Source organism: Seriola aureovittata, chromosome 5, assembly GCF_021018895.1.
Source record: "Seriola aureovittata isolate HTS-2021-v1 ecotype China chromosome 5, ASM2101889v1, whole genome shotgun sequence".
NCBI classification, from domain to species: domain Eukaryota; kingdom Metazoa; phylum Chordata; class Actinopteri; order Carangiformes; family Carangidae; genus Seriola; species Seriola aureovittata.
Window position 1 is genome coordinate 6,121,595 of NC_079368.1, and position 23,966 is coordinate 6,145,560.

General features: G+C 40.7%; 2 long non-coding RNA genes across 3 annotated transcripts in view; both read right to left on the bottom strand.

Annotated features, from left to right (window-relative positions):
• Positions 1–2,217, bottom strand: part of LOC130169063 (uncharacterized) — a 35,978-nt gene extending 33,761 nt beyond the window's left edge. The window contains exon 1 of the long non-coding RNA XR_008827784.1: positions 2,013–2,217. This is a non-coding gene — a long non-coding RNA (uncharacterized LOC130169063). The remainder of the gene's footprint in view (positions 1–2,012) is intronic.
• A 406-nt stretch (positions 2,218–2,623) lies between these two features.
• LOC130170151 (uncharacterized) overlaps positions 2,624–23,966 on the bottom strand; it is a 35,494-nt gene continuing 14,151 nt past the window's right edge. The window contains exon 3 of one of the 2 annotated variants that reach the window (XR_008827947.1): positions 2,624–2,751. This is a non-coding gene — a long non-coding RNA (uncharacterized LOC130170151). Of the gene's footprint in view, positions 2,752–6,567; positions 6,656–23,966 lie in introns of those variants that run through there. The other variant, XR_008827948.1, reaches the window with a different exon arrangement.

Genomic DNA, 23,966 nt, shown 5'->3' on the forward strand with positions numbered 1-23,966 from the left:
TGTTGTCTGACTTCTTACACTGGATGAAATATGTTGTTTTATAACTCAGTTCCTTTTGAATACAATTCTTGCACAGTTCTGTGTTTACTATGTGTTAGCTCAGTTGGCTACTGGCATAAAGAGGCATGTGGATAAGAATGTTGTCAGTAGTGCTGGGAAGTTCAAGCATTTTGTCACCTCAGTACATAATGAGTTGAACCTTTAAACATATCAAACTGTTGAGGTTTTTCAGGAGTTTTAGTATTGTGAGTATTAGTGCGGGTATTGCTAACACAATGTGCCGGTATTGAGTACTTTGTCATCTTTCCAAAAATATGTAACTGTAGGCTACATCCAACTGTAGCTTTATGAAATCAATGAAAATCATTTTTTTACTTTCTTACTGTGAACACTGTGTATTATTTTTGGCTGGACTGCAGGACCAGATGCAAATGTTTGAGGCCGACTGACCAAGTGATTGAGTTGAGCGATCGAATTACACCATTGGTCAGCTGAATGCCATGTCACACACTGGCCATATACACGATCCAGCCATATACCAGTTTTGACCTAATCTTGTTGTACAGTGAATCTACTAATAGGTAAATATGTACAATACGATAGTAAGAGGAAAAACAAACACATAGAGACATTGAAAGTATTTAACTTAATACGCAAGCCAATTAGTAACCCTAAGACTATCTGTGGAGCTCCGAAACCTGAAGCACTCTCTTGGTATTTTTCAAAAAACAGGCAGCAGTGTGGGATGTACGGGAAGTGTTGAGGGCAGCGAGTATGTACAGGAGCTGGTATCATCAGCAGCCAAGTTGAGTCAGGTTGAGGTGAGCCCTTGGGGTTTACTGTAAATTGTGCAATTATATACGTTCGTATGTATGTGTATGGATCATGGATTATGCAGAAAGCGTTGAGAGCAACGGACGACCAGCTTCACAGTTTAAATTACTAAAAAGGGAGGTGTAAGAAGAATTATTATTGGTCATATTGGTAAGAGTGGATAAGAGGAATTTGTGTGGACAAAGGCTAACCGCCAGATACAATGGATGAGATGACACTGTTGATCCCTGCGGAAAAATCATTGCTGCAAAAACCTAATAAATTTAGCAACAAAAGGTTGATACAATGGGATTTAAAACAGAATACAAAATGAGCACTTAAGCCCTTCAGCATGGCAAAAGGATTAGAAAAAATACAATAGTAGTGTACTGTCTGCTGCTTTCCTGAGAAAGGAAGGCGGGGGCTTCTGGTCAAATTTTGAGCAGCCGAATCTGGATGTTTTTTTCCCCTATTGTCCTCAACTTGTGAAGTCATCCGTCTCCACCGGTTTGCACAGGGGATCAGTTACCATTCTGTCACCGTGAGTGAGGTTACACGTGTTGCCATTCATCTCCACGAGTGTTACCTCACACATCTGTCACAGAACATGCAGATGCATCGAGCAGTAAGACTATTCACTGTTGTCGTTATATATGACATACCTCACTCAGTGGATACTTCCCTGAGGGCATCTTTTCCTCCCAGGTTATGTTTCATAAAGTACTTTGTTCATGGTTTCAGAGGCAAAGGCAAAATACTGCAGATTGTTCTGTATGCTTCTCTAGAATATACGTAGCCGTGCTGTAATTTTCCCCAAAGCTGGAGATCTCCTATGTTGCTGTATCATATCTGATGTGTGTTTTTGTGTGAGAGCACCCAGGTGTGACTGCTCTCTCCTGCAGGATTTCTTCCTCGGTGTCAGCTGAATTCTGCATAATCAACATTTACACAGCTAATTATCTGGTTTTTATTTAACACACCACAGACCCTCTGCTGTCGACTTTATAGTGCCAGAAGACCAGCTTGTCAACAGGAACGGCTGTGTACTGTGTGACTACAATGAGCACCTTTTTTCATGCTAATCAAACAGACATGTTGTGCTCCCTACCTTCACACCAAAATACACACAGAGACTATAGTGCAAATACACAGTAGGTAGTAGACTGTGACAATGTTGACAATACAGCGAACTGTGTTACCTGTGTACTGATGTGCTAAGTCTCCACCGTGACCTCAGCTCTTTGATGTGATGGACCATCTCATCTCCTTCAGTTTGTCTCAGCGTTCCTCTCACTTTGTCCCTGCATATGATTCAGTTTTATGCAACATAGCTGAAGGGATTATTGAATCCTCATGGTCTGCTAGCTGTCCATTCTGGTGAAATCTGGTGTTCCTACACAGTCCAGGCTCTGTAAACAGGAAGTAAACAAAGTGGCTTGGACCAAGTAATATAACATTATTCCAGCCAATCAGCAAGAATTCAGACAATCAAGATAAAAGTTACAGAAAATAAAAATTTTACTGTTGATATGAATATATGGAAAAAAGAAAAAGAAGGTAAAAACTTCTTAAGGGTAAGGGGAAGAGATGACGACTCAACATATTGGCACGAAGGCATGTTGTGTTATGCATTTATGCTAAATGGAGTTGTGTTGTTGTTAACATTCAAACACGTAATAATGGACCAAAGAACACCAGGACATTGTTAGCTCAGTGGTTCCTAATTTAAGCATTGGAGAAACTGTAAGCTTGTGGGACTTCTCGCTATCTTCCTTTTATCTTTCAGTTCTTAAAATGTACTCACCCAGAGAATTCCACCAAAAAGCCTTTTGACTTCTCATAGCGGGTAAAGCACTGTTGAACATTGATAGCATCCAGGTGTGCTGGTCCCAGATCCCTGGTAACTGTATGGACATGCTTGCTCATTGGAATGGATTACTGAAACATATCAATGGAGCAGAGCTCATTAGTCTTATTAGCTCCACCTGTGTCTGCTGTGTCTGTTTTTTTTTTTTTTTTTTAAAAGTACCCAGTAAACAATGAGATATGTTTTAGAGGATATATAAAAAAAGAAAAAAAAAGAAAGAAAACCATGTGTCTGTATTTTTTTCATAGCTTATCACTGGTCACAGTTTTTTAGAGAAGAAATTAAAGTCACAGCCAGAAAGATGCGTTTAAAAAAAACAGAAAACAGAAAAATGCAAAAGTTTGTAATGGTTATTGTCCTATAGGCTACAAGCTGGACGCCAGTAATGGTAAGTGATCAGTAGGGTTTGAGTTTGAATTTTTATCAGACTCACTCATCAAATCTGAATCCTTTCCTTTCCTGTGATCACCTGTGTTTGGGCAGAAACCAGAAATACTACTGTTTGATAGTGGTAGCTACTGAATTAATCAACCTTGACTTTATTGAAGATAACCTAATTCATTTATCACAGCATAGCTAGAACCCAGAGCTGTTGACTGATAATGAGTCACACTGAAGTAATATCTGTAACATACTGACTTATACTCCTGAATTTTTACAAACTACTTGATCCAAATAATGAGCATCCTGATTGAGAACTATGAAGTTTATGAACTCCAAATATTGATATGATCTATGTAAAAAGTTTAACGCCATGATCAGCTGAGAGTCGAAAAGAGTGACATCTTTTCACAAATAACATGTCGGTACAATCAGCAGCGTGGAGAGAGCACATTCACCAACAGGCAAAGTGTCACAGAAGCTGTTACAAAATTAACATTATCTACTACTGATATGATGTTGGTCATTATAAGTAGCTCAGGTCACATATAAATGAGAAGCCTGCTAACGTTTACCTGCGTGTTTTCAACATTGGTCTTAATAAAAAAAATAAGGAGGAGAGTTAAAAGGTATGATAAGATATTTGTTGGCACTGGAGCTTAAAAGAGCATTAAAAGAAAAAGAACTGGCTAATGGAATCCAACCGTAGAGATCAGTCTTTTCAAATTTTCATATTTTCACATTCTACTGTAATTCATCCAGCTTGTTGGACAGGCTTCACAACATAGTGAAACAGGAACATCTCTGTTCAGTTTCTCCTTTTCCGTGTCTTAAATTTCCCTTAGTGTTTCTGTTGAGATTGGCTGCATGACAGTGGAAATGGCAAAAATAAGGAACTTCGCCCTGCAGCCTCTTGGCAAAGTGAAGATGTTATCACACACTACCTCGCTGACACAGCAGTGACAGCAGCAGACACATAAAGTAGTAAAATGAAAGTCTTTGGAAAAGGCCGGGCAGGGAATCCCTGATATTCTCTCCTCCCTCTGCACTATTATTATGTGCTACTGAGTGTATATAAGATTATTAAACAGGGCATTGTCAAACAGGAGCATGTGTACTCAGCAAACACCCCTTTGATAAAGAAAGCTTAAAAACACATACGTACACAGAGAGGTGGAAAAGCACAGATGTGCCGCATACACTAAAGGTATGCACAGGTGGAAACACAGAGCTGCTGCAGACTGACTCTAATGACTGACTAACTCTAACTTACTCTAGAAAACTAATAATGGCTTTAATATGGTTCGGTTACCCTGAACATATCTGATGATATTTTGTTGCAAATGGAACTTTACGAAGAAGTCATACACTGACCACATTGTACATGTATTATTCACACAGAATCTATGTCATGATAAAGGTCCCATATTTTCCACTTGTCATGTGTTATTTGAAGTGTTGATTCATAAGAAAATATATTTGTGGTTTTAAGAACCAAAAACAAGTTTTATGTAGTTTTACATCTCTCTCAGGCTTCTCTCTGGAGCTCCAGAAACAACAGGTCTGTAAGCCAATCAGAAGAGAGGTTCTTAGTCTCTCTTCTGATTGGCTGACTGTTTTCTGAGTGATCAAATAAAAAATTAGGTAAACACACAGAGAAATCAAATCCTGCAAGGTTGGATGGTGGGTCCAGGTGAGCGAGGCTTGGGGCATGGCTGAGAGCGGTGACTGCTTTGTTGTGACATCACAAAGTTCCAGAAGTCCTGACAGCTCATTTTAAGGCTCAGTCTCTGAACACAGGTTGTGTGTATTTCTCTGTGGACTGAGCACTTTGATACTTTCACAGTATTAATACAGAATCTAGACCTGCTTTATATCAAACAATACATGGACATCTACCTTTATACAATATGGGACCTTTAAGAATTGTGCACTGCCCAGTTTGGTTTAAGCACTACTCAGAAATCAAAACAATGGCACCAGTGACTCACCCTTTTTCACCATTTCCCCTTGATAAAGATAATTCTTACTGAGCAATCAAAGATAGAACTTGATTTAGATGTGCTTCAATGCAGTCATATGGTTACTGTAAACAGTAAACTTTATATCCCTGCCTTCCTTATTGATTCTTATAATCAGTATGAACTATTTCTCTGAGAGCTATTGGAAATGGAACGGGCCTTCAAACATGTGAATTGGTTGAACCCCAATAGGTACATCATGGCACTTGTGTAATGGAAAGACTCCTGCAGAACAGCATGAGAAGAAGCAGATGATGATTGGCAGGGCCCTCTGCAGAGCAGACTGGCTGACTGGCTTGCTGGCCAACTGCTCAGGGGTTTTCCTCGTCTGCAGCTGGAAAGGAGGGAGACATCGGGGTGAGGAGAATGTAGTAGGATAAGTTAAGAGCAGAGAGATAGAGAGGGAGAGACAGAGCACAAGCAAGTGAAAGAGAGAGAGAATAGGAGCGAGGCGGACAGAACATGGTGCCAGCGATTTGTTCTGCTGTTGCCTCGGGATCCTTAATAAATACATCCATAAACTTGCTGTGTCCCCCCGTTTTCTTCTCTCTTTTTGCCAGGCACAAAGTGGAGGCTAAGAAAACTAAACTCTTGTTAGTGCACCTTTTTTTTATTTCTACAAAATGTAGCTTACTCAGCTTTCTAAGAAAATCAAAGTCAGCAGCTATGGAAAGACCCTTTTGACAAGGTCAGTCTAGCTCATATAGTGCTGTTTGAAACGGTTCAGAAACACACAAACATACTGTGTACTGACATACTGTACTGTCCAATTTCTGTCATTCTGTGTATTTACCCTTTAATATCGTATCATTTCTTCTTAGAATCAATTCAAATCAAAGGTCACTGTATTACTAAAATTGCATCCATGTGTCAATTTTATGTTGCCCTCAGAAAAGCTTTATGTTGTTTTCCAACCTTCTGTTGCTATGCACAGTTTTAATTCATTAAACTTGTTGGCGTTTTTGTACAGACAGCAACAGTGTAAAAACAGCTTTCTAAACTCCACTGGGGGAAAGACGACATCAAAAACAACCTCGTAGGTTGTTTGTGCAAGCAGTTTATTACGAGACAGATTCAGCCTTTTCAGAAAATGCTCCAAAATTAAAGGTTTACGTTCAAGTGATGACGGCAAATATGGTCGTCACAATTGTGACAGACGCAAAGGAGGAGATCATGAAATTATAAAGCGACACATTTTCCATGTCGGTAGGAGCTTGTGAGGAAGCACAATAACACTGACAGTTATTCATGTCATATTTAAACCAAAAGTCAGTGCTGTTTATTTTAACTATAACTGTTTTACGTTAATTTTATTATTTTAATCATGCCAATTAAGCTCCTGAATTTATGTTTTGGTTTTAAAATGCATCACGTTTACTACACTTATGCCGGGCGCCCACACTACAGAGTGTTTGAGCCCCTAAAACTGAGACTTTTGGAAATACTGCTTGACTCAATTTAGTTTACGTACTCTGGGGTTGTGCTGTAGTCTGGATGGGCAGCATAGACCTTTGAAACGATGACGTAGACATCCATGATCACTCCCTTTTTGGGCCTTATTGGTCACAAATACCTGTGATGAATAATCAATACAACAAGGATAATGAATTACAAGCATTACTGACCTTGTTGTCTTTGCTAGCAGCTGTTGTGCAGTTAAATTCTGCATTTTAACGCTACAACTGTCTTTGCTGTTCCTCATTTGTGTAGTTCGAGTAGACACTTTGCTTCTTGTTTACACTGGCACGCACATGCCCAGTGTATGTGAATGGCATGTGATATGTATTTTCAGGTGCGGTAGTCTAGACAGAGATTATTTCTAATACGGAGATGAAACGGTCGTCTGGACAGAGAATGTTTTCATTTCATAATGCTGTTTTTAAAATGAAAACTTAGTAGTTTCTTAACCAAAATATTTAGCTAAAAGGAGCTATCTGAACCACAAAAACCTTTATGGCTCGCTGACATGTCCTTTGAATTTCGCTCAACTTTTTTGGTTGGTTGTTGAGCCCGTCTATCCTCTCCTTAATGTGACAATATCAGGAGCATGGTGGTAATGTTAGTGTCACTGAGCTAAGTCAAAGCAAAAAGGTTACTTTACAACATGCCTCATTTGAAAGAAATTTGACAAGACATGAGACACATGACGATTAGCTAGATCAGGGACAGTGAGGAAATGGCTGGCACCAATTACACTGCAAACTGGCTCAGATTGATCTGGTCATGTCTCACCATTACTGTGAACTAATGAATTGATTACATCAATTCATTAGTTCATCAATTCATGATTACATCAATTCATTAGTTCACAGTAATGGTGAGACATGACCAGACCCCTATGCTATTCCAGACATTATTTGAACATTTTCCATCTTATACTGCGGTTGGTTCAATTTACTGCACAACAACTCCTTGTCATCTCTGCTTTGAAGCTGAGGGGAGTGCTGCTTTCTGCCCCCTGGCTGCACAGGCGCCCCTGTCATGACGTCGCACAGAAACCTGTCTATGTATGTACTGTACGTGTGTAGCTATTTATCTGTCTATCTATGTTTTACATGCTATGGCCTTGACCTGGAAACAGCCTGTCTGTAACCTGGTGAACTCTGTCAATCCATTCATTCCTCACCCCCCCACCCCGACACCCAGACGCTGCAGCTGTCCAATCTCCCTTTGGGGTCAAAGGGAACATCCTAATGCTCGACCCACTTGAGACTGGCACCTGTTGGCCCTGTCTTAGCCTGGGCTTCATAAAGACAACAGAGAATTCAATAAAGCAGGCTTAGAGCCACGAGGCCTGATGGTGCCTGTGTTCACCCCACGGTCACGGCTTTCCTCCACCTCCTCTTCCCCCTCCTCCTCCTTCTCCTCCTCATTTCCACACACTTGTGAAGTCAATCTCAAGGAAATGTTTGATATGTCATTTGGAAGATTTTTTAAGTCTGGCTCTAAGACATATCACAGTTGAACAATGATGGATACATCGTTCGAACCACACTGGGTTTACCAATGGGAGAGCGAGGCTGCAGGGACTGTCTATGCTGGGACTTGTTATGCAGTGGAAAAAGTTGAAGGAAAATTGGCGAGCATCTTGTCTTCCTGTGTTTAAAATAATCAGACCCTGTCTAGGGCCTAAGTTGAAGATAAGATCATAAAAAACAAATGTATAACCATCAAATTATACACCTGTTTGTCAATATAGATTTTTATGGGTTGGATTTATAAGGACAGACAAAGCTAACATGTTACCAACAACCATCACTTCAGCAGTTTCACATGCTGTATATACTGCAGAGGCGTAACAAACATAGTGGTATTGTGCATAGCTTGTACCAGGGACAGTAATATCCACCATACCAACCTGCCAGCTGTTGCCCATTGTACCTGTTTTTGCCAGAGTCTGATGGCTCACTTCCTCTTATTTTTAGCTTAATCTGCACCCAGCTGTCCAAGAGTGTAATTAGAGGGCAGATAGATCCCACTGTCAAGCTGACACATTGAAGCTGGAGGAAAATTGGTCTGATTGTGACTTTGACAATGTGTGAGTCACTGCTCTGATCCTCTCCTTCATTAGAGCAAATCCCAGCCACAAAGACCAATGAAGAAGAGATTTAGAGTAGTCTGGGAGGTCCGTCTAAAAAAGGCTAATGTGCCTGTGTGCATGCGTGTGTGTATTGTATCTGTGATGTAACTTGAAATGTTTCCAGGCTTTTTTTTTTTTTTCTTCTTTCCGCTGTGTTTCTATATCACCTCCTCTCGCTGTCACTCACACTCAAACACTCCTCTGCTTGACTTATAATTAACTGCAGTTGTTAATGGGCTCAAGAAGAATTTAGCTTGTAAGCCGATCCTACAATTAGGGCTTGTTGACTTTGCATAAATGTTGGGGGCTGCCCTCCCCAGGGGCGCAGGGCAAATGAAGGGCGTCTTTGAGGGGCTGCCAGGCCTGGCCGGACCTCCTGAGATGTTGGAGGGGAAGTGGGGTCTAAAACACACACAGAGGAACCCCTTCCAACAGTCTTAGCCTGAATCCTTTGGGGTCATACAGGACATCAGGTTAACCTCTGGAAACTTAGATGAGACCCCACGGACCAGTGAGTCTCAAATGTGCATCCTCAAGAGGCTAACCATGCAGAATTATTTAAAAGAGGAAATGAGCTTGGAACAACGTGGATGTGTTGTATAGGACATCTTCTTTTATCAAATTAAAGTTACCCATGTTTTCACAAGTTACAGCTTACAGTTTTTACTGTTTTAATAAAATACAAATTGTTTATGCTCAGCGCTCCACCCAGACAGGACTTCAGTTTCATTTAAATATGTATGAATCCTTCTGCTATTCTCAACCTTCACTCTGACATTCTGATATTTCAGTTTTAAATCAAAAACAAGAAAACTATTATATACTACTATATACAATATTTTAATTTATAGCTGTTATATTCAAATGTATTTTGTGTATTTAGATGCAGGCATGGAAACCGTTGGAACCTCCTGAAAAAGTATTTGTGGGTTGTTTCTCCAGCTTCACAATTGCCTTTCCTTTTACTGGATGTTGCGAGTCACAACAAGTGCCAGGGCTCTTTTTTCTCTTCTTCTCTGTTGCTTAAGAGCGAAGTGATTCAGCAACGCAAAGATTACATGCTGTAATATAAGAAGCTAAATGATCAACACATCCCTGATTGCATGTCAACACAGCTTCCAGCCAGAGTTAATTCACTATGTCAAAAAATTCCTATTATTTCGTTGTTGCTTTGCATATAAAACCTACACTGGTAGACATTTGATAGGCAACTGATTGTAACTGAAGTTAATTACAATAAACTTTAATTTAAATACATTACTATTCTATCGATTTCTAATGCAGTTTTATTGCTTTACAGCACCTTTAAGTGACTTTTGACAGATGAAGTAACAATCCTTTCCTTATAAATAACAAATTCAAATCAAAAGCAATACAATGCGCCCTCTCTTGGTTCAGTACCCTCAGGAGTTTTTCAGCTACAACATTACTTGATCTGCTACAACCCATTGCTTATGGTGCTGATAGGAGACCTTCAGTACAAATTGCCTAACAATAGCTATCACTGAGTCAGTTTGCAGACTTTATGACGGTTCTGTATTTGTGCTACTGTTACACTATGCTTTAGCATTCACTCACACATTATGTAATTGAGTTCAATAAAGGTTACGGAGGCTGGCTTTACCATTCAAGAATAATGTCTACAGTTGAATTTGGCAGCTGATTTATATGTTGCAGATGAAGGTAGTCTGTGTGAATGTAGAAATTATTCTGTCAGTACAAGTCTGGAACTGGTTATGACATAGCCTTTTGGAACAAACATGGCCCTTCTATGCAACCTCCACAGTCTGGATGTGACAGAGCTGTGTGGCGTAATACTTGCAGGTTTTACCTGTTGTTTATGATGCAAATCATCAAATCAATTACTTCTGTCATTTCGATCGCGAAAAATGCATCATTTGATAAAGATCAGAAACATGATACTGTCAAAGTAGAGTTTTGGCCAGGAAACGCAGTACAAAGCTAGAAAGAGATGCACAGGGGTAACTGGTGGCTCAAAATCTCTTGGTCTGTAGTGCTCTCCAGTTTGTCCTTTGTTGGCAAGCCTATGCAGTCAAAACGCGAGGACTTCATGGAAATTCACGCAAGTAAAAATGATTTCATGGAGGGGACTGTTTGTGGAGACTATATTTACAATCTATAACTAGTTTTATTGGAACTCCTGGACAGACTTTGTGGCCAAAGTGCTGAAAAAGTGAAATCCTTTTAAAATGTTATACAGGGTTTACAAATGAGGTGCTGCTGCAATAATAGCAGCTTATCTAAATCCACAACCTGGATTCATCTAGAGTGTAATGTCAGTCTCTATGGTTTACTCATCGTTCATGTGGAGCCCCGTCTTTCACCCCTCCTGAATCTGAGTCTTCGCACACTTCATGCAGGCACATTGTGTTGTTGTTTCATATCGCTATCATCTTAATTACACTTGACCTTAACAGACTTTCTTTGTGTTAACAGGGTTTCCATTGCAGTTTTGTGCAAAATAGTAAGTAAGTAATTTGTTTAGAAAAGTCGACAAAACACTATTGCAAATAGTCTGGTCCTCTCGCAGTATCATTCCAATTAAACATGACGAGGGATTGAACTGGCTCCCTTGGGCATGATATGGCAGGCGACACGACTTGAATACAAGAAAAGTTTTTCTGTTTCCGTTTTTTTTTTTTATTCACGTTACGATTACTCGTTTTTACGATTGCAATTTCAAATTACATATTAAGCAGTTTAATAGAAACGCACCTAGTACTTTAATACTTTAAGTAATTTCTGTCCTCTTCACACTTTCACTGTTCTACAAATCAGGGTGTAAAACGTGTCTCAGTAACACTTGTTAGTGTGAAGAGTGATTCATGAACTCAGCTTTGATTGTAAAAGCATCTTGAGGATTCAGTGAGTACAAGAAAACTGTCTCTTTAGAAATGATCTTGCAGCCCATCATAAATCACTCTTTCACCATTTTGTGTGCGCATAGAGTTTTCTCAACTGTGCACACGCACGCACGCACGCACGCACGCACACACGCACGCACACACACACACACACACACACACACACACACACACACAAACAAAAGACAGGCTCACTTCACTTCAAATGATCAGTAATTTATGGGGAGGTCCCACTGTGTTTCTAGGTCAGAGTTCAGAGCTAAATAGCAGTAAAGAGGGGGGGGGGGGGAGAGACACGACTTTCACTGATCAGGCTAATAAAGTCCACACACTGCCCCTGTAGACTTTAAATGTGTACTCTCAACCAACTGAAGAGGGTATGTGAGGCAGGTGAGAGGTGGGGATAAATCAATACAAATAACTTTGACTTTTTGATGTGCCAACACCTCTGAGGATTGTTACGCTTGAAGAAGTCGCTTCAGATGACAGGCTGTGGCTCAGGCAGAAAAATTCTTCACCACTGTAACATTCAGACAGCGGCGAGTTTGTCAGGCTGGTTATGTTTGTTAGTCTGGTTCTTGTTCTGTGTCTGTTTGTTTTGATAGCGCTGTCATGTGTGGATGTACTGTCCTGTAATCATACACTCTCTCTTCCTTTTATTTTTGTACAGTAGCTTTTTACCCATGAGTAACATGATTTTTTTTTTTTTTTAAATGATCATATTAAGAAACGATCAAGTCTGAGGAATTCCTCTGTGGTCCTTTTAAGCTTTGGTCAGGTGAGCGTGATGATTAGAACACCTTGACAAGAGACAGAAATCACCTGCTGCTGTTTTTGGCTGGGATGTAATCCTGAAGGCTGTCCGCTCTCTGTAGTGCATGAGTGTTCATCCCTGCAGAGCAATTACTAGACCTGGTGACTCCCTTTGGATGGCTGCCAGGGCTTTACGGATCATCATAATGTTTGAATGGTTGGCAAGAGATATTACAGGTTGAAGGGTTTCTTTTGTTTTTTCTAATTATAAACCTGTCTGGATGCATGAAAAACACACAAGACAACTTATTATATTTTCCAGAGATGCAGGGTTTGTGACTGATTAGGCTTGTGTGTGCAATGGCCTTGGAAAGAATCTGTTTTGAATACTGTCTCAGAGGTGTTAATTAAATTTTGTGGTTATTTTTTAGACCATACTTTAAAGGGAAATAATGGCCCTTCCTTTGTAGTTTTTGCCATTATTTTGTACTCACCACAGTAACTGCTGAGAACTGGGAAAATGGTAACATCACCACAACAAAGTCTAATGGAGGAAAAAAAACATAAAGTGTGAGATAATCAGGTTGTAAAGAAGCTATAGTGGTAGAGACAGACGATCTAAACCACTTTATTTGGGGAAAAACTAGTAAAGAGCACACACAACATATCAGTCATCACACTGGGCAACTGCATGGATAACCACTGTAAGAACATTACGTAAAAGTTTAACTAAAAAGCTGAAATTTCCCATTAAAGTTAAACTGTAATTAAAAGTTATGTTTACTAAGAAATCAATTAATATTTTTGTCATTGCATAGTCCCATCTTTGATTGAGCAGCCTTTGTTACTCCGCAACTCTTCACAATCAGTGCTAACGCTAGCAAGCTAGACTAACTAGCTTCAATTTTAAGTGAAACTGAAACAAACTGAAGAGTACAAGTCACTGTAGCGTCCAGGCTGTCCTGAAGAAGTAGCACTGCTCAGAGGTCGTATTACAACCTCCTGTCTCGTAAACGCAACAATGTCTGAAGTTCTTGGCAAGACTTGTAAGTAAACATCTGTTAATGCTAGCACTGGCTATGTAGCTATAGTAAAACTTACAAATAGCTAATTTTTAAAGTGGTGCTCAGCAATATCCTGAGGGAATTTTGTATTTCTCAAATAGCGTTATCAGTATATCATGATGATGTCACTTTTTCCCAGACTTAACTCGATGACTTGACTGATGCTTTGCTAAATGTTAAGACTTTTTGGAGCTTCACTAATTGCCTCATATTTCTCTGAAATCATATCAGCAGGCCTTTTTAAAGCTAACACAAACTTATCAGCATTCAAAATCAAACTCTGTGTCATGGTGATTCCAGTATTTTGTCCACCTCATTGTATTGCTTAGGGATGTTATGCTTTACCATGTGTATGGAAGACAGATGAACAGTTAGTCCAGCTATTATATCATATCTCCCAGTGAGACACATGTTTATAGGACAGCAAATCGAGCTCTAATGAAGTCATCGCCAAGAGAAAAGCTGGGATAGGCCCGCAGTGAGCATGTGTGTCCGATGCCAAGTGCCTCTGTACAGTGATGAACGACTGCAGCCGAATTTTGCTAATGATCATTTTGGAAAAGCAAATAGATGTATCCAGCATCAATATTTCTTAATTACAGTTGTTTCCTGTGGAATTCTCTGTTGACGAAAACAGGGCGAAACAATCAATCAGGCGAGAGAGAGAAAGAGAGACTCTGGGAAGCAGAAAAGTAAACCTCAAAGGATGGATTTCATAATTCGCAATGGAGTTTCACCTTTTTTAAAGTGTCTAAGTGTGTGTGCGCACATGTCTGAGAACAGTAAAGGGAGTGACACCCACATTAAAGAAAGCAAGTGTGTGTGGGGCAACCAAGAGAAAAACATAGTGACTTTCTCTGCCCTCTAAATCCCCTGCAGGCTACATGCCAGTGGCTACATGCTGCTCTCAGTGCTTTAATGCCCTGTCAGCTGTGCCAGTGGGAAAGAACACACACACACACACACACACACACACACACACACACACACACACACACACACACACACACACACACACACACACACAAAGTGAATCATGAACTGAAACACACACACTGCTAACCCCACAGTATAAAGGCCTGCAGCTGCTGCCAAGAAGCACATATTGAGGGAGTGTGTGCTTGAGGGTTTGAGGATAATGGAACAACACATGTGCATATAATATATATATATATATATATATATATATATATATATATATATATATATATATATGAGTAGCTTGTGTGTAAGTGGAAGCAATGGTGGTACTGGAATTGGAACTGTGCATAAGATAGTGTAAAGTTACAGTTAAACACATGCACATTAACCACCTACTATCCGTCCCACTTTCTTCACACCTCCTTACGCTTTTTTAGTTTAACTTGCTCCAGGAGTCAGAGGTTCCAGAGGTTAAATACCTGTTAATCTTCTGCATAGCCAATGTTCGATGACTGACTGTTGAAGACTTCTGAGGTAAAAGTTAAAAATAAGATCTTCAAAATCTTTATCACTACAAGCCACTTCTAGATAAACCAGCAGAGACGTTTCACCCAGTCATGCAGTTTGTCTCAGGTCAACAGAGGTTTTAGTGTCTTTCAGCTTATTGTGTTGTTTTTACCTAGTTCAGTTTTGGTTCACTAACTGCTCTCATCAACCTAATTTCCATTTTCAGTGAAAAGGCTCTGGTAAACCCACTGTACGCTACCTACCCAGCATAAAACAACAGACAGAAAAAGTTTACAACTAGCTGGTGGAGAAACAGGTGAGGAACATCTTGAAGCTTAAGAGCCAGATATTTCCCTCCTGAGTTGGTAGAGACCAAACCAGAGCTAAAAGGAGTGTGAATTTGTGACAGATGGACAAAGTAAGTCAGAAGACAGAGGTGCCATAAATAGTTCTGTAACAAATGAACACATTCGCTACATCAGCTTTATACGCTATAATACGTCATTGTTTTATTGACAATTTGTTGTGCTGCTCCAAAGTGGCTAAAAAAACAGTTGATGCAGGTTTAAGGAGGAGTCAATTCTTCCAAATTTTTTGACACAAACATTTAAATTTTTGTTCCTGTGTGCAACAACACCAAAACATTCTGAATCTGCTACACCACGTTGAAAGAAAAATAATTTCCCATATGAAACTGAAATACTTAAAATGATGGTCATCACATAAACCTATAGATTATCAATGAGATCCTGAGGAGCATTAAGAAAACCATTAAAAGAAAACTTTCTGTAACTTTACAGGCTTGAAGCTGGTTTTGTAAATATAATGGAAAAACTCTGATTTTCAAACACAATAAAAAAGTCTCAATTGTCAAACGTTTAGTTTTCAAACATGTACCATCCAGTTGTACTTAAATCCTTCTGCCACCTCATTCACTACCCACCCACCACGCTCTCTGTTAACTAGACTCTCCAGTGTGAAGGGCCGGGATTAACCTTGGATTTGAAACGGGCCGCAAGCCTATACACTCACCAATCCCTCTGTCGGACCCACCCTCGTGAGCTCATGTCTGCCTAATGAATAGCCCCGGTCACAGGTGAACACACACACGGATAGACAGGGACACTCACACAACAAATAAGGGCAAAAGGGGCGATTATGCGTGCCTTCACACACGCAGACACACACACACACACTCACAACATCAGCATATTAGCTCTCTTTCTCTCTTTGTGTGAGAGTTTCTTCAGTCAGATGTGATGGTATTGTTGCTCTGTCAAAGGGAGACCTCAAATGGAGGCAGCGATTTCAAACCAAAAGCAATGCTGAGAGGGAACATGTCTTAACCTCAGACACTGCTCACACATACACCCGACTCAGGCTGTGAATGAAAGCATTTAAGCTGCAGCTTCTTTTTTTTTTTTTATCAGGGCCATTCCTCATAGAAATGTCCGGCTCAGAGCAGAGAAGTTGGATCTGTCAAAAGGCTTTTTAGGAGGAGAAGGCTTAGCGAGTTGCTGGTGATAAACTGCCTGTGTGGTAAGTGTGTGTCTGCCTACATCCTGCTCTCTAAATATAATCCCATATTCTCTCACAAAGTCCTCAAGACGCCAAACAACCTGTCCTGTACAACTCATGTGTGCAACACTGAGACAAAACACATTGTTAATTACACCACCGACAAACTACATGGAGAAAAAATACAACTTTTCATAAGTTACAAACAGGTGCATTCAAATCACATTTAAAATTGGAATATATTACAATAATAACTGTTGCATCTGTGTTTTTAAATATGGATGGAAATTTGTTCTAGAGGCGTGTAAACCCATAATAAATGAATACTTAATCAATATGTAAATATTTCATCTGCCAGTCAGTTATTTGCCTACTGTCATCTAACTGAAACACATTAACTTTCAACTGTAAATGTATATATTTACTGTTTTGATATCTTTACTCAAACATACACATTGTATACACCACAATAACAGAGCAGCAGAAATGTTCATTTATTTTACTTTAACACCTTATTCTGTTGCTGTTATACTGAAAATATTCATAATATAGTTACAGAATATTTTTCTCATTTGTCATTCATGTTGTTGACATATACATGTTCCAATCATCATCAATAGTCACAATTATCTACTCCATTTTTCTTCGTGTACATTATCATTGTACTGTTTCACATACAGTTTCCCCACGTAAAATATTAATGTTTCATATTATATTACATTATCTTAAAGTATATTCTTATCTGTAAATGTACACTTGTCTTTGTTCATCTCTCTATCTCTCTCCCTCTCTCTCTCTCTCTCTCACACACACACACACACACACACACACACACACACACACACACACACAGTGTCCTGTAGTGTGATGTGCTGAGGAGATAGTGGTTATTAGTGTCCTATAAATCTTTTCTACCTCCCAGTGGGGCCCTAAGTTGTAATTTACAGCAACATGTGCTGCTGATGTTCAGGCTTCAGCCAGTGAGTTTCTGACGGCTGCTGATCGCCAACGCTAACTTTACAACCTTGACAATAAGACCATCATGGGACACTAAAGCCTGTTTAGTGGCCACAGTTGTTACACTCAATACGTTACCAGCTTCTCATCAGATCAGAGGTAAATAACATTAACCGGATCAGACAGGGGTTTTAATAACAGGATGATATATTAGTCTAACCTTTGCTGCTGTTTCCCAAGGGCAGAGGTGTATAGTGCACTGTACCGGCTAAATTACTACAATTAACACATGCCACCACCTCCTTGAGTGGATGTAAGAAACAAACCAAGGAGGGGTAAGGTAGACAGGAGTTACAAGAAGAGGAAATAGAGGGTGAAAATAGGAGGAGAAAAGGGTGGACAGGTGATAAATCTTGTCTCTTGCGCTCCTGCCATGGTTGAAACCTGACATTTATGTGGAGAGGTATTGGTCATAATGCCAATAATAGCTCCAGAAAACACAGACCGTTTGCAAAATGACGTTTGGAGGGAGCATTGTTGAAGGTGAGTGACAGTAAAGCAGCACACAATGCCTGGGAATAAGCGTGTAATCTGGGGTATCGGATTCAGCGCGCTGGTAGAACAGCATGCTGGGAGTGAATGGAGTCTTTGTGGAGGCTGCGGCTTACAGGCTCATTTGCATGTAGTGATAAACGTTGTTTACACTGGACATACAGCTCTGTGAAGTGGTAGGTAAACGCAGCAGGAATGATAGATTTACTGCCTCACATGGGAGCCAGACGGTAATATACTGGCGCACACACACACACACACACACACACACACACACACACACACACAGACCAATTCATGCAGCAGGTATGCAAACATGAACTATACAGAAACAGATATGCAAACACACACTCAGATGGATCATTTCATGCAGCAGGGATGAAACACACACACAAGTACACACATGAAACAGTATCCATTCTCCCGGTGATAAATGCCCGCTTCTTTTCTCTATGGCTGACGTTCATATTTCCAGCCAATCTGTCAACATCACGCTCAAACAATGTTTATTTTCTCCATGTAGATTTGATAAACATGTAGATATAAGCTAGAGCTTTCGTGGGTGGAGGGGGTGGAGGGGAGGTATGGAGCTGACAAGGTCTACTGCCTCATTCCAGGGTGAGGAATCCCCTTTCTAAGCAGACAGGGCAGGCTGCAGGGAGGGGACCAGGGGCCACACGGGGCCTCAGCCCCATTTAAGGAGCTGCAGATGATTTGTCATCCGCTGGAGGTGACGGACAGGAGGGTGGCAGTGTGGCTTTGGAGGGAGGTGGAGGTGGGGGTGGAGGACAGGGGCAGCGATTTAAGGCAGTAAACGGGTTTCGGGTCACTGGCATCGCACAGTGGGCCAGTCACTCTGCTCCACAACTGGACAAGGTGGAGGGAACAGGATGGAGTCAGGCAGTGTGGCGTGTGGAGACAGGGGTGATAGATGGTCACCCACCCTCCACCTCCCTCACCCCACCACAACACCCCTCCAGAACCTGTAGGTCAGTGGAAATGGTAGCTCGCCCCTTTTCAAAATAAAGTTCCTTCAGTTCAAAGCCAGGCCGGGTATGTTTGTTTTACAGCGCCAGGTAATGTTGTTTGGAGGGCGGGCTGCGCTCTGCCCGACACACTCCTAGATGACACCGGAGGAGGTGCACTTTGATGTGCCCGACTTTTCTCTCGTACTCTGTCACACTGCTGCTATTGAGCCGTGGTGTGAAATGAACATGACAACCACATAACCTCCCCTCCACCACCCCCACCCCCCATCCCCACCCCCATGTGTTAAGCGCATCGCTCTGTTGGTGGGAGAAATAATATTGAGTTTCCCTGTTTCCCACAGAGAGCGCTAGCAGTGGGACGGAGCGGGGGTCAGACATTTTTCTCATGCGCTGCCAGCCAGACGCAGCAGTGAGGGCCGATAAATCAGCTGAGGGTAAACACGCAGACTGTGACTGAGTGAAAAAGAACAACAACAGACAGCAGCATTCACCCTCTGAGAAGTGGTTTGTGGTTTGGATGATAGGGTCAAACAAGTGATGATGTAAGTTTGTAGATAACGCAATCATAGTTATAGATAATAGTATTGTTCTAATAGCTGGCTCTATTTTGGATATGGCCCCAGATTGGCAAAAATACACAGACTTGCTAAGCTCTGATGGTAACACATCTCTTATTGAACCTGGTGTCTCTGTTTATTAGCAAAGAGCAATGAAGAGAATGGTAATCCAACAACAGATAATATCAGAGAGTAGCAGTTGTAGCTCTTTTTTTTTTGTCATGGAAGTAAAAGACAAAAGGCGATAGTGAAACCTTTGGCTAATGTCTGCTTAATGTGCTCTCTGCAGGCTGGTGTCTGTGGTCAGCCAAAGATAATTCATTAGAGAAGAAACTCTGCTCTGTAACACCACTCTACAATTGTGAGTGATTAGCAGAGTGCATCACATCGCTTTCAGGAGTCTGAGCTAGTTAACTTATCAACTTATCATCTCCAATATTTGGAGTAAGTAACTCGTAGAAAATAATGTGTCCATCCCCAAAAAAGTCTGGTCCTGTGGAAAGAAACCACGTTGTCAGACTGACATACTGGGATCATTGAGTCAGGAAAGTTACATAACAAGTCATGAGTCATTTAAACTTTAAATTCAAGAGATATATCTGGAATAACAAGTTTTTGCAAAATAGAAGAATTATATTTGCAGCTTTAAAGGTCCAGTTCCTCCTCGCTGCTCTTTAAACATTTGCTACTTAACCGTGTGTGCATGCGCATAAATACACAACCACTCTGATTCATTTCTGATTCATTTGTTTGTTTCACAATTAGCAGGTTTCACAATTTAATTTACTTTATGTACAGTCAGAATTTTCTAGACTCTGATTTAGGTGTGTTGTGACACACCTGTATTGATGGTAACTGATTTAAAAAATAAAAAAAAACTGAAATACTGATATTGTGTTAAAAATACAAATATGAAAATATCATGATGGCAGATGTTACACCTTGTGGATCTCTTGAGTTCACCTGGTTAATCTTTCATTATCCATTAAGTGTAATTGTTCTTTTTGTATGCTTTTCTCCACCTCCCTACACTCGTACTGAGTCTAAATCATTTGCCAAAAAAGAGACAAAACACACAATAAACAAAGTTAAAGATGAATTTGACTGATAGCATTATTATTTTGTTATTTACTTATTTTTTCAAATGTTCTATAGATATTACTATATAGATATCATATTGTTATTGTAATGACGGTCATGATAATGAGTAGTAAAATAGTGAAATAGTAGTGAGAATCTGATATTATGACGGCCCTACTATTTCTATTTAGACTCCCAGGGCTGGCGTGATGACGATGCTGGTGCTGATTATAAATGCAGATGAGATGCTCGTAGAGGAGTTATCTGTGGTCACTGACGTACATTTTAAGGCACACGTGTAGTTACACACACACATGCGCACACAAACGCACTCGACTAGATGTAGCCAGGTCTGACGGAGGCCCGACTGGTGTCTCTGTCGTTGGGTGGGCTGATTTAAAGGGTCCCTGAGGTCTCATTCCAGGTAGGAAGACAGACAGAGGTCTGGAATCCCCCTCCCACTCCCCCACTTCCCCACCCCTACACCATCCACACACATTTATATATATACACACACACACACTCTTTCTTAACCCAGATTTCTCTCCATCCACACACCATCCATGCTTTCTCACACTGCCCCCCTAAACCTGTCCTGTCCCCAACGAGCAGCCACACATTCCAGCAGCACCCGCGCTTATTATTGGAGGAAATTTATAGGGCCATTTATTTAACTGGATCTGAATGACATTGGTTCTGGATGAGTGGAGCTAGGGCAAACTGCCGGGCCATGTGGTCCAGGGAAAACAGAGCAAGGGATAAATCAACTGACGGCGAGAGAGAGAGCGAGAGAGAGTGAGAGAGAGAGGTGGTGGGTGGGAAGGTGGGACAGATAGCAGGACAGGGAAATAGAGTAAACTTGAGAAGGAAGCCAGAGACACAAGAGAAAAGAAAGTGAAATAAGATCATTAAATGATCAGCCGTGCAGCTGCACCACAACGGCCACATAAACCACCAGCACTGATGAATTAAGTGGTTTAGGAGACATGGGACAAAAATGACCTGTTGAGCCCCTATTGATTCATGCACACAGGTTTATTCAGGAATTTGTACCATGTGTGCACAACTTAAACTTATGTAATTTTGTCTTTATTTGTCTAATTTTCAGGGCCCTTTCACATATTTACAAAAAAAAATGATCAACTGGTGAGCTGCATCGATCAGAAAATAAAGAAAGAATCAAAAAAATGTAGTCATAAATTTTGGGTCTATTATAAGGAAGCAGTAAATATGACACAAAGTGGAATTATGTCTTCTCACACTGTTGATCTTTGGCTTCCTACTAAATGCATCACACTCACATAGACACAAACCCCATGACTCTTTCTGCAACAGTGAACTTTCAGGAATCTCTCAACGTAAATAGAAGAAGCACATTACATAGCCAAGGGGATCCCACAGGCACTTAGCTTGTGTGTGTGTGTGTGTGTGTGTGTGTGTTGTGTGTGTGTGTGTGTGTGTGTGTGTGTGTGTGTGTGTGTGTGTGTGTGTGTGTGTGTATGTGTGTGTGTGTGTATGTGTGTGTGTGTGCGTGCATTGCGTGTGTCTCAGGTGTCTTGGTGATAATCACAGAGCTGACAGAGCTCAGACGTAGAAGACACCATGAAAAAAGAGATGCTATAAAATAACTGTTGTAATGTGAGTCCAGGTCATTTTTGAAATGGAGTAAAAATAAATAGCATGAAAAGATAAACTGCCAGTGAAAACTGAGGCCAAGATGCATCTGCTCCTGGTGGAAATCTTTTCATTTGCACTTACACAAAAAGCTGTATGACTCCACTTAATGAATGTATGAAGAGAGCAGGTGCAACATGGGGAGGATGTAAATGAAAATATGAGGAAAAAGAACTTCTTGAGTTTCTGAAATTTTTTAAATGAGTCAGAGCTCTCTCTCTCTCTCTCTCTCTCACACACACACACACACACACACTGAGAGACACTTCCAGCATTTGAACCTTTAGCTACAAAGCATCCATACGGTGACATTCTTTGGCTGGTTTTAGGTAAGAAACACAGGCTATATACACACTCCAGCGGTCAAATCCAGGTGAATAAAGTGGACAGGACAAAATAAGTAGCATCTGCTTTTTTGTAAGTCAATATGGCTGATCACATAATACAAGATTTGTCAGCGTCAGATCTTTCTGTCTTGTAAAACGTTATTTTGAGTGTCAATGTTTCAGTGCCCCCCAGGATTTACCATCGCCATCTGTTAGCAGGTAGCATGTGGGTTCAAATCACTATGTAATACTATGTAATCACTAGGATACCGTATGTCAGTGAGATCACCTTGTTAACCTCGGAGACTAGCAATATAAGAAATTATTTTGCCAACTGTCAATAATCTATTTGAAGAGAAGGAACAAGATTTACTGCTTCTCTGTGGTTTTAGTTTTTAGCTTGGATAGCAAACATCAAAGAACCGGAATACCCAAGTGTGTGTTTTTGATTGGATGTGGGTATGTAGGGGCAGATACAAGCTGGAGAGTTTCATATTCCCAAATGACTGCATATCAAACACATTAAAAAAATGCAGACAGCATATTGACCTTCATCCATGGATGTATTAAAGAGTTTCATCACATACCAACATGTGATCTGACCCCTCGTTATATTTGAAAACAAATGTGATCTAGTGCTACCAAGTAATGTACGCCCCACGGGATATTTTTCCTATTCTAAATTGGAGTGAATGATATAGAAAAGCCTTCAGAGGTAACCTGAGCCCTGTTTACTCAGCCCAACCTAATGCAAACAATCCTACACACACACACACACACACACACACTGCATTAAGTGACTGACACCGACGGCTGTCACAAGCCACTGGGGGAGAGGGGAAGTTTGGGGGGGAGGTGGTGGTGCTGGGGTGCAGATAATCCCTGTCCACAGTAATGACCGGCCTTCAAAGCAAACTCTCCTTCACGCACACACGCACACACACACACACACACACACACACACACATACGTATAGATGCAGACACCTCATCCTGGATCCAAAACTTACAGATGTACAGACAGTGTCCTACACGCTGCTGATTAGACCTAAAGAACAATGTGCTCCATTTCAACTTTTTCAATGCTTCACCTACTGACCTAAAGGGGGTGCTAGGACATCTGTACACGTCACAGACTGCAACATGTTTACCATTCGACTGTGTATTCACAAATTGTGATAGAATGATTCATCTCATTACTCACTGCTTAAGGGCGGACTACAAGGTCTTGTTTTGGTTACAGTGACATTTCAGCAGATCATCAGTCATCATCAGCTTTCTACACAATGCATCTGCACGCATACACATATACACACACACACACACACACACACACACACACACACACACACACGCACGCACACAATTTCATTAAAAAGAATACATTCTCTGGAGACAAGTAAATACACACACAACTTCTATATTATAACTATAATACACTGCTCCATTCATCATCCACTCACACACACACACACACACAGCTGTACATGGAGGGCAGTGTGTGTGTGTGTGTGTGGGTCAG